This window comes from Chenopodium quinoa, unplaced genomic scaffold (assembly GCF_001683475.1).
Source record: "Chenopodium quinoa cultivar QQ74 unplaced genomic scaffold, ASM168347v1, whole genome shotgun sequence".
NCBI lineage: Eukaryota > Viridiplantae > Streptophyta > Magnoliopsida > Caryophyllales > Amaranthaceae > Chenopodium > Chenopodium quinoa.
Window position 1 is genome coordinate 5,533,019 of NW_018744304.1, and position 13,650 is coordinate 5,546,668.

General features: G+C 36.0%; 1 long non-coding RNA gene across 1 annotated transcript; it reads right to left on the reverse strand.

Moving 5' to 3' along the window:
* Positions 1 to 12,161: 12,161 nt before the first annotated feature.
* Positions 12,162 to 13,068, reverse strand: LOC110695716. Its single transcript, XR_002506183.1, has 2 exons — positions 12,886 to 13,068; positions 12,162 to 12,634 (listed from the first exon to the last, which is right to left on the reverse strand). It is a non-coding gene; the product is annotated as an uncharacterized LOC110695716 (long non-coding RNA).
* Positions 13,069 to 13,650: the final 582 nt, after the last annotated feature.

The window sequence follows — 13,650 nt, forward strand, 5'->3', positions numbered from 1 at the left end:
AAAACATATGTCATCATTCTATTACACTTCACTATCATCTTCTTCAACTCAATGTGCCACATGTCATTTTATATTTTATATTTTTAATTATACAATTCTTCTTAACTCTTTCATTAAACACTTTATCTTCATCTCCCCTCTTTAATTCAATCTTTTTATTTTCTCTCTTTGATTTGAGTCCCTCCGTCTTCTTTCTATTAAGTCTTATTTTAAATTAAAGTCCCAAAATTTTATTTCTTTAATTATGTTTTCAGTTACATATTACACTCATAATTATTGGTATTTCCTTACTCATCTCTCAATGCAATTTTCTATGAAAAAGCTGTGCATTGCACGGGCCGGAAGGCTAGTTAACTATAATTACATAAGTTTTTTCACATCTAATAAATTTCAATAACTTTAATAATCTCTAACAAGTATATATAAAGTGGTATAACTTCAATATAGTCCAATAGGTTATGATAACATAAATAACACCTAACAAATTCCAATAAGTTATATAATGTCTCATAACTTCTAAAAGGTCTTTAATAAGGTCCAATAAAGCTAAATTAGGTGTTATAAATTCCAATCTAATGTAGGATTTCATTTTAGAGACCCACGACGTAGGATTAGAGGTGTCAAAACCAAACCGACCCAAAAATAATTATTGGTTTCGAACTGTAACCGATCCGATTTGATTCGATAAAATCAACACCCAAACCCGATCAGTAACCGAACCGAACTCGACCCGAATCCGAACTTGACCCGATCTGAACTTAACCCGGCACCGATTTGATCCAAACTGAACACAACACGACTCCGATTTGACCCGACCTAAACTTAAATCGAACCAATTTAACCCGACCCGAGTACAACTCGATCCGAAGTTGACCCGAAAAATAACTGACCAAATCCGATCTGTTTTGACCCGAACTGATAAACACAACCCGATTTTAACTCAATTTAATTTTTATCCGATCCGAAAAACCCTATCACAATTAATTATCGACTTTTTTATTTTAGTTCTTATACTACTATATTAACTAATTACTAATAAGTTAACTTATTTTACTACAAAAAAAATATTCCAGAGTAACAAGTTTACTTCATGTACATACCAATTGTATAAAATTACTTTCTAAGCTTTACATTTGTCTCATTTAAAAGATGAAATTGAAGATTGTACAATTCAAGATTTATAATAACCTTAAAAAGATGACATTCTTATATGTATACTATATACCACTATATGTAACTATCATTTGTCGATATATCCTAGCTCATTATATTTTTTATCGTTTCACTTATATGATACGACTTCATATAAACCCAATAATAAGGTAAAAACTCAATAATAACTCTAGTTTAAAAGGAACCTTATTCGGATTTGAATTTGGTCAACTCGACCAAAATCCAGCCAAGCACAAAAAGGAATTGAATTGAAATTGAATACTAATGATGAATCAAGGGTACAGATCAACCTTATCTTAATCAAACCAAACTAATGAGATTTTTAAGTATATACTAACTAAATATATAATATTATCTTTTCATATTAGGAATTTTATCTTAATATGTAACAAATTTTAGCACATAAACAAAAATAAATGATAAAAAGAACTCAAACAAACCATACATCGCACCGGCTTCCTCTACTGAGTTTAATAGAGTCTAGTAAAAAGGATGGATAACCCTTATCAAAACTCATTTTTCCTAAAATAATAAACTATCATATCTAAACTTCAGAGAACTTATCTAAGCTTAAGATCTATTTTGTTCACCTTCTTTTCCACGTATTTCAGGTGTAACAAGTTTAGATAAATTCAGTTATGGGTATGTTTAGTATACTTTATTTTCACTTATTTTAGATGTAACAAGTTCACATTAGTCGGTACAAGTTTAATAAGTTTAGATAAGAGTTACTAAAGTAAAATTACATCTAAAATAACTTTGAATAACGTCTAATAATTTCAGATAAGTTCATGTAACTTCAGATAAGTTAAGAGAAATTCAGAATAGACAAAATGAGGTGAATAGAACACACCCTAAGTTCATATTACATATTGGATTCGGTTTGGGGTTATAAAAACAAAAAGACAAATTACAAACCGAATTTCGACCCATTACTTTAAGCCCGATTTTCTTTTTCCAACTATCCAACGACTTTCCCCTTTCATATATAAACTACCAACAATATATATATATATATATATATATATATATAATATATATATATATATAAATGTATTGGAACATCCATTTGAAAGAGTTGGAACCCCAAAACATTTAAAAAACATATACTACATAAATAAAAAAAAATCAAATATTAAAATGACACATGAACACAAAACTCTTTTTAAAAAATTCTCGAAATAAAAAAATAAATTAGTAACAAATAAAAAAAAAACCAAACAATTGGCCCGGTCTTAGTTAAAAACTAACTCGATCATATTTTAAGTTTTTAACTCCTACCTCGTCAAATAATGAAATATTGTATAATTGTCATTAAGTGAAATATGGAATAAAAGTTTAATAGTCATTATTATTATTATTATTGTTATTATTATTATTATTATTGTCATATATAAAAGCTTAAAAATATGAAATGTGGCTTTATATCATTAGCAATATCATTAGACATAAACTGAACTCTTATGAACTAAACTCTAAGTAATCTGATGATAACAGACACTAACCCACAAATATAATAACTAACCTTTTAATTAGGCCTAATAACCCACAAATCAATTCAATTCATTCCACACCTTGTACTCTTGTAGGTACTATATAACTTTTCACCAAATATACATGTCCAAATTCTAATTTACATTACACTATTCAATTTTTCATAATAATTTAGTTACCCAACAATAATTACACCTATTTTGAAACCACCATAATGGTAACACTTCCTCCATTTATATGTCTACCATCAACTCATATCACCAATTCAACAACGATCACATACCCACCATTTCTTCTCAAAAGTTTTCAATTCTATACTAAAACACAATTCATCATCTAACAGATCTACAATAATTAACTTTTCTAAATTCACTAATTGTAATCTACATTCACAAACTCTTTTCATTCTCAAGTACAAAATCACATATTATACAACTAGTCTAACAATAAAATTAACAAAATTGACCAGCATACATCATAACATTTTTTGTCATTTATATCAATAACTACAACTAAGAATTTGATATGAATTTATAAAATAAAACATTCTTCTTTTTTATACGAATATATTACATATACTCCTAAAACAATATATTTTTATACTAAAATAACACAAATGATGCATTACATAATTTTTCTAAACAAATTCAATACTACAACAATACACTTGGTCGTCGTCGTCTCTTTCGCTTGCTCACCGGCACCTTTTATTTCACCCTCCGTTGTTCTACACCATCGTCTCTTTCGCTTGCTCACCGGCACCTTTTATTTCACCCTCCGTTGTTCTACACCATCTTATGTACCACATCAGTGTATGATTTCGCCGAACATCAATTCATACTCTAAACCACATCAATTTTTCATTACATCGAACCATTGTCCCTTCTTTTACTCTCAACTACCTTACTGACCTTATAGCCACCGTCGTCCACCGTCACCATCGTCCACCCTCACCTTAAACACACCGTCGTTCTCCTTGAAGCCACCTTATTCAGCTTAAACCCACCGTCGTTGACCATCGCCTTAAAGCAAGCCACCGTCGTTGACCCTCGCCTTAAACCCACCGTCTTCGATCCTCACCCTTAAGCCACCGTCGTCGGCCATCTTAAGTCTCTACTCGCAAATATTCATCCCAAAAGTACAATTATTTTCAAATTTAGAATTTGAATTTTCAAAATTTTCTTTTCAAAATTTTTCAGAATGAAATTTTCAAAACTATTGGGGTGGGACTAAGTGGGCCTAGTTCATTAGCCAATAAAAACATTTGTCTATGTGGGGTACACATAGACTATGTCTATGTGTACTTTTTTCGCAGGAAATATCATGGGACCTGTGGGTTATGGGCCCTTAGTATCAATTCGAGTCTAATATTAGCAAATTGTAACCTAGTGATGGCGTCAAATCACTAGATTACGGGTTACGAAGTCTCCCCCCCCCCCCCCCCTTTTTTTTAAAAAAAAAAAATCAATTAACACAAAAATTTAATGGACCAAATATTAAAACCAAAACAATGGAAAGTGACGAGTTGCAGGTGTCTTCCGAACTCGGCAAATTTGGCTCCGAAATTTATTTATTTATTTTTTTTTTTAAATAATCCATTACTCTTTATGAAAAGCTTTTGGATGTAAAACAATTATGGTGTTGTGCTGTGATTTCCTAGTGAAAGGAAAGGTTGGGGTTTTTTTTTAAGAGGAAGTTTACCTGAGAAAAGATTGAAAGTAGGTTATTGAAATTTGAGGTTAAGGGGGGGGGGGGGTTTATGTAATTTGAGTTGTTTAGCACTCTAGAAATTTCACAAGATAAGGGTCAAACTTATCTTGAGTTTGTTACATAAACTCAGTAAACAGATTTTCAAAATTACTTTTTATCAGCTTTCAAACCAATCTCTGTATGTTATCCAAAATCAGTTTTTTTTTTTTTTTTTTTTTAATCACATCCGAAAATAATAATAATAATAATAATAATAATAATAATAATAATAATAATAATTTTTACAATTTGAAAATAATAATAATTAGTTTTAAAGTTTATTTATTTATTTTTAAAAAGAAATCGTTGACTAAAAATACTCCAAAATTTGGGGTATTACATATGGGGTTTTATATTTAACCATAACTTCTACTAGAGTATAGGAGTTGTACATTCCTTTTATTATTATTATTATGCGCAGGAATTCCACCACTTACGAGTGGTTATTGATGCTGGCACAGTTAGTTTCCGTGTCGGTAACCTCAATTTATTGGGGGAGGTTAGTTGGGAAACCCGTTCGATGCGTAATCAACGCTAAAAAATTATGTAGTTGTCTAGTTGAGAAGTTTGTTAGATGTTGTATGCTTGAAAAACAGGTGCAACAATAAATGCATGTTAGTGTGTTAATTACGCTTGTGTACTCAGTTTTGCTGATTGTGTGTGTTTGGTGTGTTTGTTGGCCTTGTCTTTATCTTGGCCCTATGATGACCCATTTTTAATGGAGACTAGTGGAAACAAGTTGAGAGACGTTTTTTAGGTGATGAAGCATATTCATGAATATGCATGAGTGAAGAGCGAATCATGCTGGTTTCAATAAGTATATGATGTGTTTAAGCTTTTATGATTTATGACATTATTATGCATGAGACTAACGCAAAGTTTTTAAGTTGGTTTGGTTTTAATAAAGGCCTATTTCCAAGTTGTAGGCTGATTTTCATTTTACTTTGTTTGACTTTGGTTTGACTTTACTTTCGTTGGTTGACTTTTCAAGTTGAATTGTTTTGAACGGTTTTGAAATTAGTCTTTCGCCGTGTGTCTTTGATAGTTGCCTTAGCCGTTTTCACGGTGGCGGTCATATCTTAAATGTTCCTATTTAAAGTTTTAAACAAGACAAAATAGGTATTTTAAAAGAAAGGAATTTCTAGGGTGTTACATTTAGCTCGTGATTGGGTCAAGGGCTTGGCCTATCTAATCCCAAAGAACGTGGGCTTGGCACGAGGTATGGCCTAACATGGACTGCAACCATTATACTCCCTACGTTTTTGTAAAAGCCACAATCTCTTACAATTTAATAATATATCTTTACCAATTAATGTCCCTACAATTTCTTACTTTATCAATTATGACTTTTTCAATGGTCTCTACTCCCTCTCACACCACTTACTTTTCAATAAAAAAAATAATAAACTTATATACTCCACTAACATCTTATTTTATTAAACCTCCTAAAACTCAGCGCGATCCCATCTCTAGCTTAAAAAAAAAAAACCGGAGAAAGTACATGATAATTTATTGTGAGCTTGCCTCTGTTTCTCAAGGCGAGTCTGTAAATAGTGGCAACTTTATTATTTTTATCTTACTAAGTCATCTTCTTCCTCCCCCTTCCATTTTCATCATTCCTTATTTAACCTTTTGACTCATCCATGGAAGACAAGCCCCATCACCATATTCAACACCATTCCCGACACCACCAATACCACAACACCATCAAATCTGGCGGATTCGCCGTTGAAATTAATGAAAAACCCTAAGAAAAATATACTTTTTCCGTTTCTTTATACTTACAACACTATGACTTGTACACTATTTATGTGGTTCACTTTGACTCGCTTTGATGATTTATATGTTAACAAAAATATAGTCACGTGGGATTATGTTAGATACGTCTCGATTTGTACTATTTTAATATCTAATGTTTATAATTTCTATACATTGGTAACTAAAGATATTAATGATTGAAAGCATGTATCGGCAAAGGGTAAAAAGAGAAGTGTTGCAACAATAAAAAAAACAGAGGAAGTATGAATTAAGGGTATGGTTAACCCCAAATAGAAGAGTTTTGCCATTGTTTGAAATTTTTGCCTCTATTGTTAAAGAAATATTCGATTTCCATTGTTGTAAACCGCTCAAAATTCATGGTTGAGGAAAGAGAAGCTGAGAGTGGTGGGTATTTTTCAACCAATAAAAAACCAAAATGCCTTTTTTTCCAGAAACATACAATGTTTCTTATGTTGAGAAACTTATATTTTCTCATTTATTGTACAATGAAACATTGACACAAGGAAAGAGATTTTTAGCAATATTGTTGATGTATTATTGTTTTGTTTGCTTGTTTGAATACCTTAATCTCATAAGTGGAGTTGGCTACATGAATCATTACGAGGATTTCCCAAGAGGTCACCTAAGCTATCTTAGGTTTATTCTCAATCCTCGTGGCTGATGTATGTTGATGTATTGCTGTGCACTATATAAATAGTTGCGGTAACAATGAGATACAACAGAGGCTAGTCCAAAAATCAATAATGTTTATGGTTAGATAAATAAAGATACAACAGAGGATAGGCCATACTTGACGCTTTGCTTAGAATCCAAATGATTGCGTTCCTTAATTTCCTGATCAATGTATGTACTTATATTATTAATTATACACATGAAGACTTTAGGCTATAGTTTCATTATCTAACATATGGGGAATTATAAAAGCTGGGTTGTTAGAGAAGTTGGGCAAGCTTTTATTATTACTCCGTAGTTTTTAGGAGCAGCCTATTTTCGTTTTTTGATTTTAGTCTTAGTTTTGATTAATTTCCATAAGATTAGTTTTTGGAGAATTAGTTTAAGTTGACTTTTTGGTTCCTAGTTTTTCCAAACGTTTTTTGTTTTCTTTAATTAAGTTTAATGCTTTTCATTAACTTTAATATTTATCATATCTCAGTTTGTTTTCATTGTTTCTTCGTATATATTTCTTTAGACTTTCGTTATTACTCTGTTTAATTTTAGCTTGGTTAATTATTGTTTTAAATATGTTTTCTTTAATCGCTTTGATTAGTTTAATTTTAATTATACACGAGTAGTTTTATTGTAGGGTTATGGGGATCCATGATTAATATGAAAGGGTAATTTATTATTGTTAATTGTTAATGTTTAATTGATTTCCTATTGATTTATTTAATGTTATGCAATTAGATTAGCGCTGGTTTAATTGTATGAGTAATGCAATATTATTGATTCGAGATTCGAGAGATGAGAATTAATGTTTAGGCTTAGTGTCAACAGGCAGGTTAATTTATAAATGGTTAAGTCGAGATTCTAGAGATGAGATTTAATACCGGTAGATTAATTCTGTGATTGTAATACGTAGTGAAAACCCTTTATGATCTGATTAATTGATGCATTGATGTTTGATTATTATGTTTTATCCTGGAATGTTATTTATTGGTGAACCTATGCCCTAGGTCTTTTATTCATTGATTTCTTCTATTTTTATTCTTCCTACTTTACTCTTAGTAGTTTATTATTCCTTCGATTATAATATTTTGTTACTCTATAATCTAGATTATAATAATTAATTAGGAATAGAAAGACTCGTTTACCTGTGGATTCGACCCTACTTCCCTATCTATTTTAGTTAGTGGTTTTAGGAATTACTTTTGATTAGGTGAACGTTTCTCGGAGATCAGCAAGGTGATCCGCCTGTTGCTTGGATTTGACTATCATGTCATCAATGTACGCCTCCACATTCCTCCCAAATTTATTAATGAAGACCGTATTAATCATCCGTTGGAAAGTGGCAGGCGCATTTTTCAAGCTAAACGACATCACAGTATAACAGAATAACCCCAAATCAGTGACGAAGGTCGTATTCTCTTGATCTTTCTTCCAGAGGGGTATCTGATGGAAGCCAGAATAGGCATCCATAAAGCTCATCAAGGCGTGACCGGCTGTAGAGTCGACCAAACTGTCAATCTTTGGAAGCGGGTAACTGTCCTTTGGACACGCCTTGTTGAGGTCTGTGTAATCAACACACATGCACCAGGTCCCATTCGGTTTCTTAACAAGGACCACATTGGCCACCCAGTCGGTGAAATTACAAGGCCGAATGAATTCGACGTCTAGCAGCCTTTTGACTTCGGCAGCTGCCGCCTGACTTCTTTTCTCGCCCTGGTTTCTTTTCTTTTGTCGGATGGACTTCTTTTTGGGTCCACGGCGAGTTTGTGGACAGCGAGATCCGGGCTGACGCCTGGCATCTCTTCCACTTCAAAGACAAAAATGTCTTTGAATTCTTTCAGCAGAAGGTGCAAGCTTGTACCCAGAGTAACATAAGCAACCGTCCCAACATTTACAGTACGCTCTGGACGGCTGTCATCCAGTGCGAGATCAATGTTTTCACCAGCCGGTTGGGGACGGAGCTCGTCTGACCGTTCACTGGTCAGTGATTGCTATTTTTTCTCTTTCTTCACCTTCATCAGCAAAGGTGTCTTTCTTCTCTTCCCGACTGCTGGTGGGGCGGGTACTGGGTCGGCATCCTTAACATTGTCAAGGTCTATTGGTTCCTGGCCTTCTGGGGCCACATTATCTTTGACGACTGAGAGGTAGCACTCTCGGGCCGTCTTTTGATCCCCATTCAAGGAACCAATAGAGCCGTCATCCCTCTCATACTTGATGAGCATGAGGGAAGGGATGATTACCGCCTTGGCTTCGTTGAGGGTTGGCCGGCCCAAAATAATGTTGTAGGCGATCAGCTCCTCAACAACCAAGAACTTGACGACCAGGTATCGCCCTTTCCCTTTCTCACCCCGCCGGATTGGTAAATCAACCTTTCCGACTGGGTAAACCATTCCACCCCCAAAACCAACAAAGGGGTGGGTAACCGGATGCATGATGTTGTCATTGTATTTCAGCTTTTGCAGGCACCAGAGGCTGATGATGTTTGATGAGCTGTCGGTGTCAATAAGGATCCGTCCAACCAGCTGGTTGACAACCTTACATTCAATGACGACCGGGTCATCATCCGGACGGCGGACACTACCCCTGTCCTTCTCAGTGATCAGAACATTTAGGAAGGAGGAGCTTGCAGACGCCTGTTCATCATCATCTTTGTCCATCTTTTGAAGATGGCTCTTGGTGCCCCGGATGGTAGGGCCACCACATGAGAACCCGCCTGCTATTGTGTAGACCAGATCCTTGTCGGTATCCGAGCTACTAGCAGGCTGGTGGGTAGTCTTGGAGGACTGACCCTTGTTCTTCTTTTTTGCCCCGGCTGGGGACTTAGAAATGTAGGACTTCAACAGCCCTTTGTCAGCCAGACAATCCAACACCCGCTGAAGACTGAAGCAGTCGTTGGTGTCATGGCCAACCTCCTCATGGAACTGACAGAATTTATTTTTTTTCCGTGACTGAACGAAACTCTTCATTGGATTCGGCTTGTCAATGGACAGCCGGTCCTTTACCTCCATGAGGATGGAGTTGCAGTCTTTATTAAACTCGTATTTGGGGACATACGACTTAAACTCTCTCTTTTTCTTCTAGGACGGATGGTCAGAATCACTAACCGCCCAGACTTCTTTTCTCTTTTTGCTCTCTTCTTTCTTGTTGGTCGGCTGAGCAGACCGGATTTCCTTTTGTTTGTCAGACTTCTTGGAGTCTGACTGACCACTAGGCGTTCAGAGGTCGGTAGCTTGAATATAGCTCTCCCCCTCCCTCAGGCCGCCTGCCCCATTTCTGACGAGGTCAAATTTGAAATTTGACCCGTCTCTCAGACCCTGTAAATGCTACCTCGTCAGACAGTCCCTGGATCTGGATTCTGACCAGGTTGAACCGCCTGACATATGAGCGTAGCCCTTCTCTCTCACCCTGCTTAACGGTGCTCAAATCAAGGCTTGTTTTCTTAGCAGGGATGTTTATGGAGAAGTTGGTGGCAAACAAGAAGGCTAGCTTCTTGAAGCAGTCAATAGAACCGACTGCCAAGTTGCCAAACCATTGTTGGGCAATGCCCTTCAATGTAGCCGGGAAACATCGACACCAGGTGGCATCATCCCAACCCTGTAAACACATGAGGTTGGTGTATGCCATCAGGTGGTCTTCTGGGTCGGTGGTACCATCATAGGTGCCCACCAACACATTCTTAACCTTAGACGGCTGAGCCGCCTCGGTTATATTCTTGGCGAACGCAGAGGGTTGTTCACCAAGCTTGAGATGCCGGAGCTGCCAGTCTAGAGGTTGGACGTTGTGATATGCCGCCTGACCTCCAAAGAAAGTCGGTTGCATATAGTAAGGTGGGTACTAACCGTAGACCTGAGACGGTACATATGGCGCAGTCCCGATCATCTGAGAGCCAGAGTGGACGGTATTACCGCCTGTTTGACTCTCATGCAAGGAAAGTGCATTCCCTACAGAAGTATTGTTGAAGCTGTCTGGAAAATTCGACGTAGAATCCAACTTAGACAAATGTTAATTTCTCTTCCGGTTGATGATCTCCCGGGCATCAAGAGTTGATTTTTTACTTCCCTCCGGCTGCTGAGTCCGGCGGGTATTGTTGGTATTCCTCTTAGGAAGAAGAATTTTGGACCAATCAATGGTCCCGTTTGCCTTCTCCTTTGGATGAGGAGTGGGCTGCCGATCTCTGACTGACTTCCCCTTTTCCAGAGGAGTCTTCTTGACCGTCTGAACCCTACTTGGGCCAGCCCGGCTCTTAGTTATCAATTCTTTAATTTTACCCTTGAAACTTGTCATGAATCTCATGAGTTCGTCTCGGGTGATAGGTGTTGATCCAGCTGCCGTATGGGTTTCCCCTTCCGGCTGCCCAGGGGGTCGATTTGCACCCGCCTGGGAGGCACCCCGCTCCAGAGTCTCTCTGGGCCGGATGCGCTTGGTTATCAGAGAGCCATTGTAGAGAATAATTTCAAGCGTTAATCTCCTAGTTTGAACCCCACTGTGATCGTACACTAAAGTACGGTGGCATCCAAAAGGGAAGAAGATAGAGCAAAAGAGTCGCCAACAAGTTTTAGGAACTTGTAAACCGTTCACGAGGTGAAGGTTACACCCCTTAACGATCCAAGAGATCGTCAACTCCATAGGGTCTTGAACCAAATAGGGTTCGGGGATGAAGGTACAAATCCAACCTAAAAGAGATTGAACCTGCCCTAATAATAGGCCTCTACTTTATTCTGATCGTATTCATGTGCGCTTTTCAATTAACATGCAATCAATAGGTTTACCCTAAACCTTTTTATCTATGTTGGTTGAATTTAATGCACAAATAAACCTAGTATTGGCGATCACTTGAAATTATAATCAAATTAACCCTAACAAGATTATTAATTATCTTAGTAAGCGTGATTACAAGTAGACCTGGAAAATGGGTCATTCGGGTCGGGTATGGGTCGGGTCATTTCGGGTCGGGTCAAAAGATTATCGGGTCAAGTTCGGGTCGAGTCGGGTCATTTCAGGTTTCGAGTTGATTTCGGGCGACTGATAATCGGGTCGGGTATCGGGTCAACAGTTCTGCTCGAGTTCGGGTTGGGTCAAGTTTGGGTCGGGTCAATTTTCGGGTCGGGTCAGGTCAATTTTCGGGTCCAATTTCCGGGTCAACTTCGGGTCGAGTCATATTCGGGTGATTCAATGGGTTAAGTTCAACTCTGTATATATATTTATTTATTTTTTGACGAAAAACTCACTATATTTATTAAGGCTATTTTTTTCATGGATTATAGTAATTGTTTGACTTTTATTAATTTTTTTTTTATTTGTGTGTTTAGAACTTTAGGCTAAGAATCACTTTCAGGATCTCCTGAAACTAAGAAGAACTAATTGAGTTATACCTCACTCTCTTATTGATCTTAGTTTTAATACGTACTCTTATTATCATTGTCATTGTTGTAATAATTTCTTTGAATTGTTCTTGTACTCCCTTCGTCCCAAATTACTCTTATGGCCTGTTTGGATGGCATGATTTCATTTCAAATTCAAGAATTGGGACAATTATCTTGTTTGGATACTTCAAAATTTTGGAATTATATTTGGCCCAATTCCAAGATTACATAAATCAGTTATGTTTTATGAATTTCAAATTCTAACCCAATATACGTCATTCTAAATTCTCTCTCTTCAAACATACATCACCCTTTTACTCCTTACCTCCTTTATCCTCTTCAGTCTCTCTCCTCTGCTAGCTATTCCTGCTCACTGCCACAATATCACAATATATCTCCGACGGCAACCACTGCACCACCGCAAACGCCGGAGTGTCGTCAATTTGAAGCTCATATCAAGTATCAAATTTATTTCCAAAATTAAAAGTAATAAAGCTTTAGTTTCTTTGGATTAATCTATTTTTGACAATTTATCTGAAGTCATTTTTTATTCATTCACTCGTTAAAAAGGGGGCAAAAATTAGGGTTTATAATTTGATGTTAAAACATCAAATAATACGATTTTTGAAAAAAAAATCTGAAATTTATGCAACAATTTTACCTGAATTTGAGTTGTAGCATCTACTTCATAATTTGCTCTTGTATGATCTGACGCTAGTGATGAAGATGATGATGGCCACTGCCGATAAAGTCTTCTAATTTGGCTATTTTTTGTAATTTTTTTTTTTTGGTATCCTCCATTTTTTTTTTTTTGACGGGTGGTATCCTCCAATTTTATTAGTCACTGACCACTGTTGATGAATAACATGGAGTGTGTTGATATTACTCATAAAAGTTTCAATTCCATCTTTACAAATTCAACTCACCCCAACACATGACTTGGAATTTGAAATTCTAGATTTGAAATAATGATGTTTTCCAAACACATCTTTTGGAATTGAATTCTAAAATTTCAAATTCTGAATTTCAATTCAAGCATTTGAAATGAATTACTAGTATCCAAACACAACCTTAACGATTTGACATTTTGCACTATTCACACATCTCACTTTGACCATCTTTTTTAGCTATTATATGAAAGTCAATGTAGTCATGTAAGATGTTGTTGGGTCTATTTTAATGTATAATTTCCTAATATAAACTTTTTATACTACCTCCGTTAACTTTTATTTGTAACTTTGGGGTATTATTTGTGAGATATAAAAAGTTCCAAAATTGCAAATAAAAGTTAACGGAGGTAATAACTTATATAATTATTTACTAAAAGAAGTTAAAGGTCGGGTCATTTTCGGGTCGGGTCAACTTTGGGTCTCGGGTCAACTTCGGGTCGGGTCGTTTCGGGTCTCGGGTCAACTTTTGGTCGGGT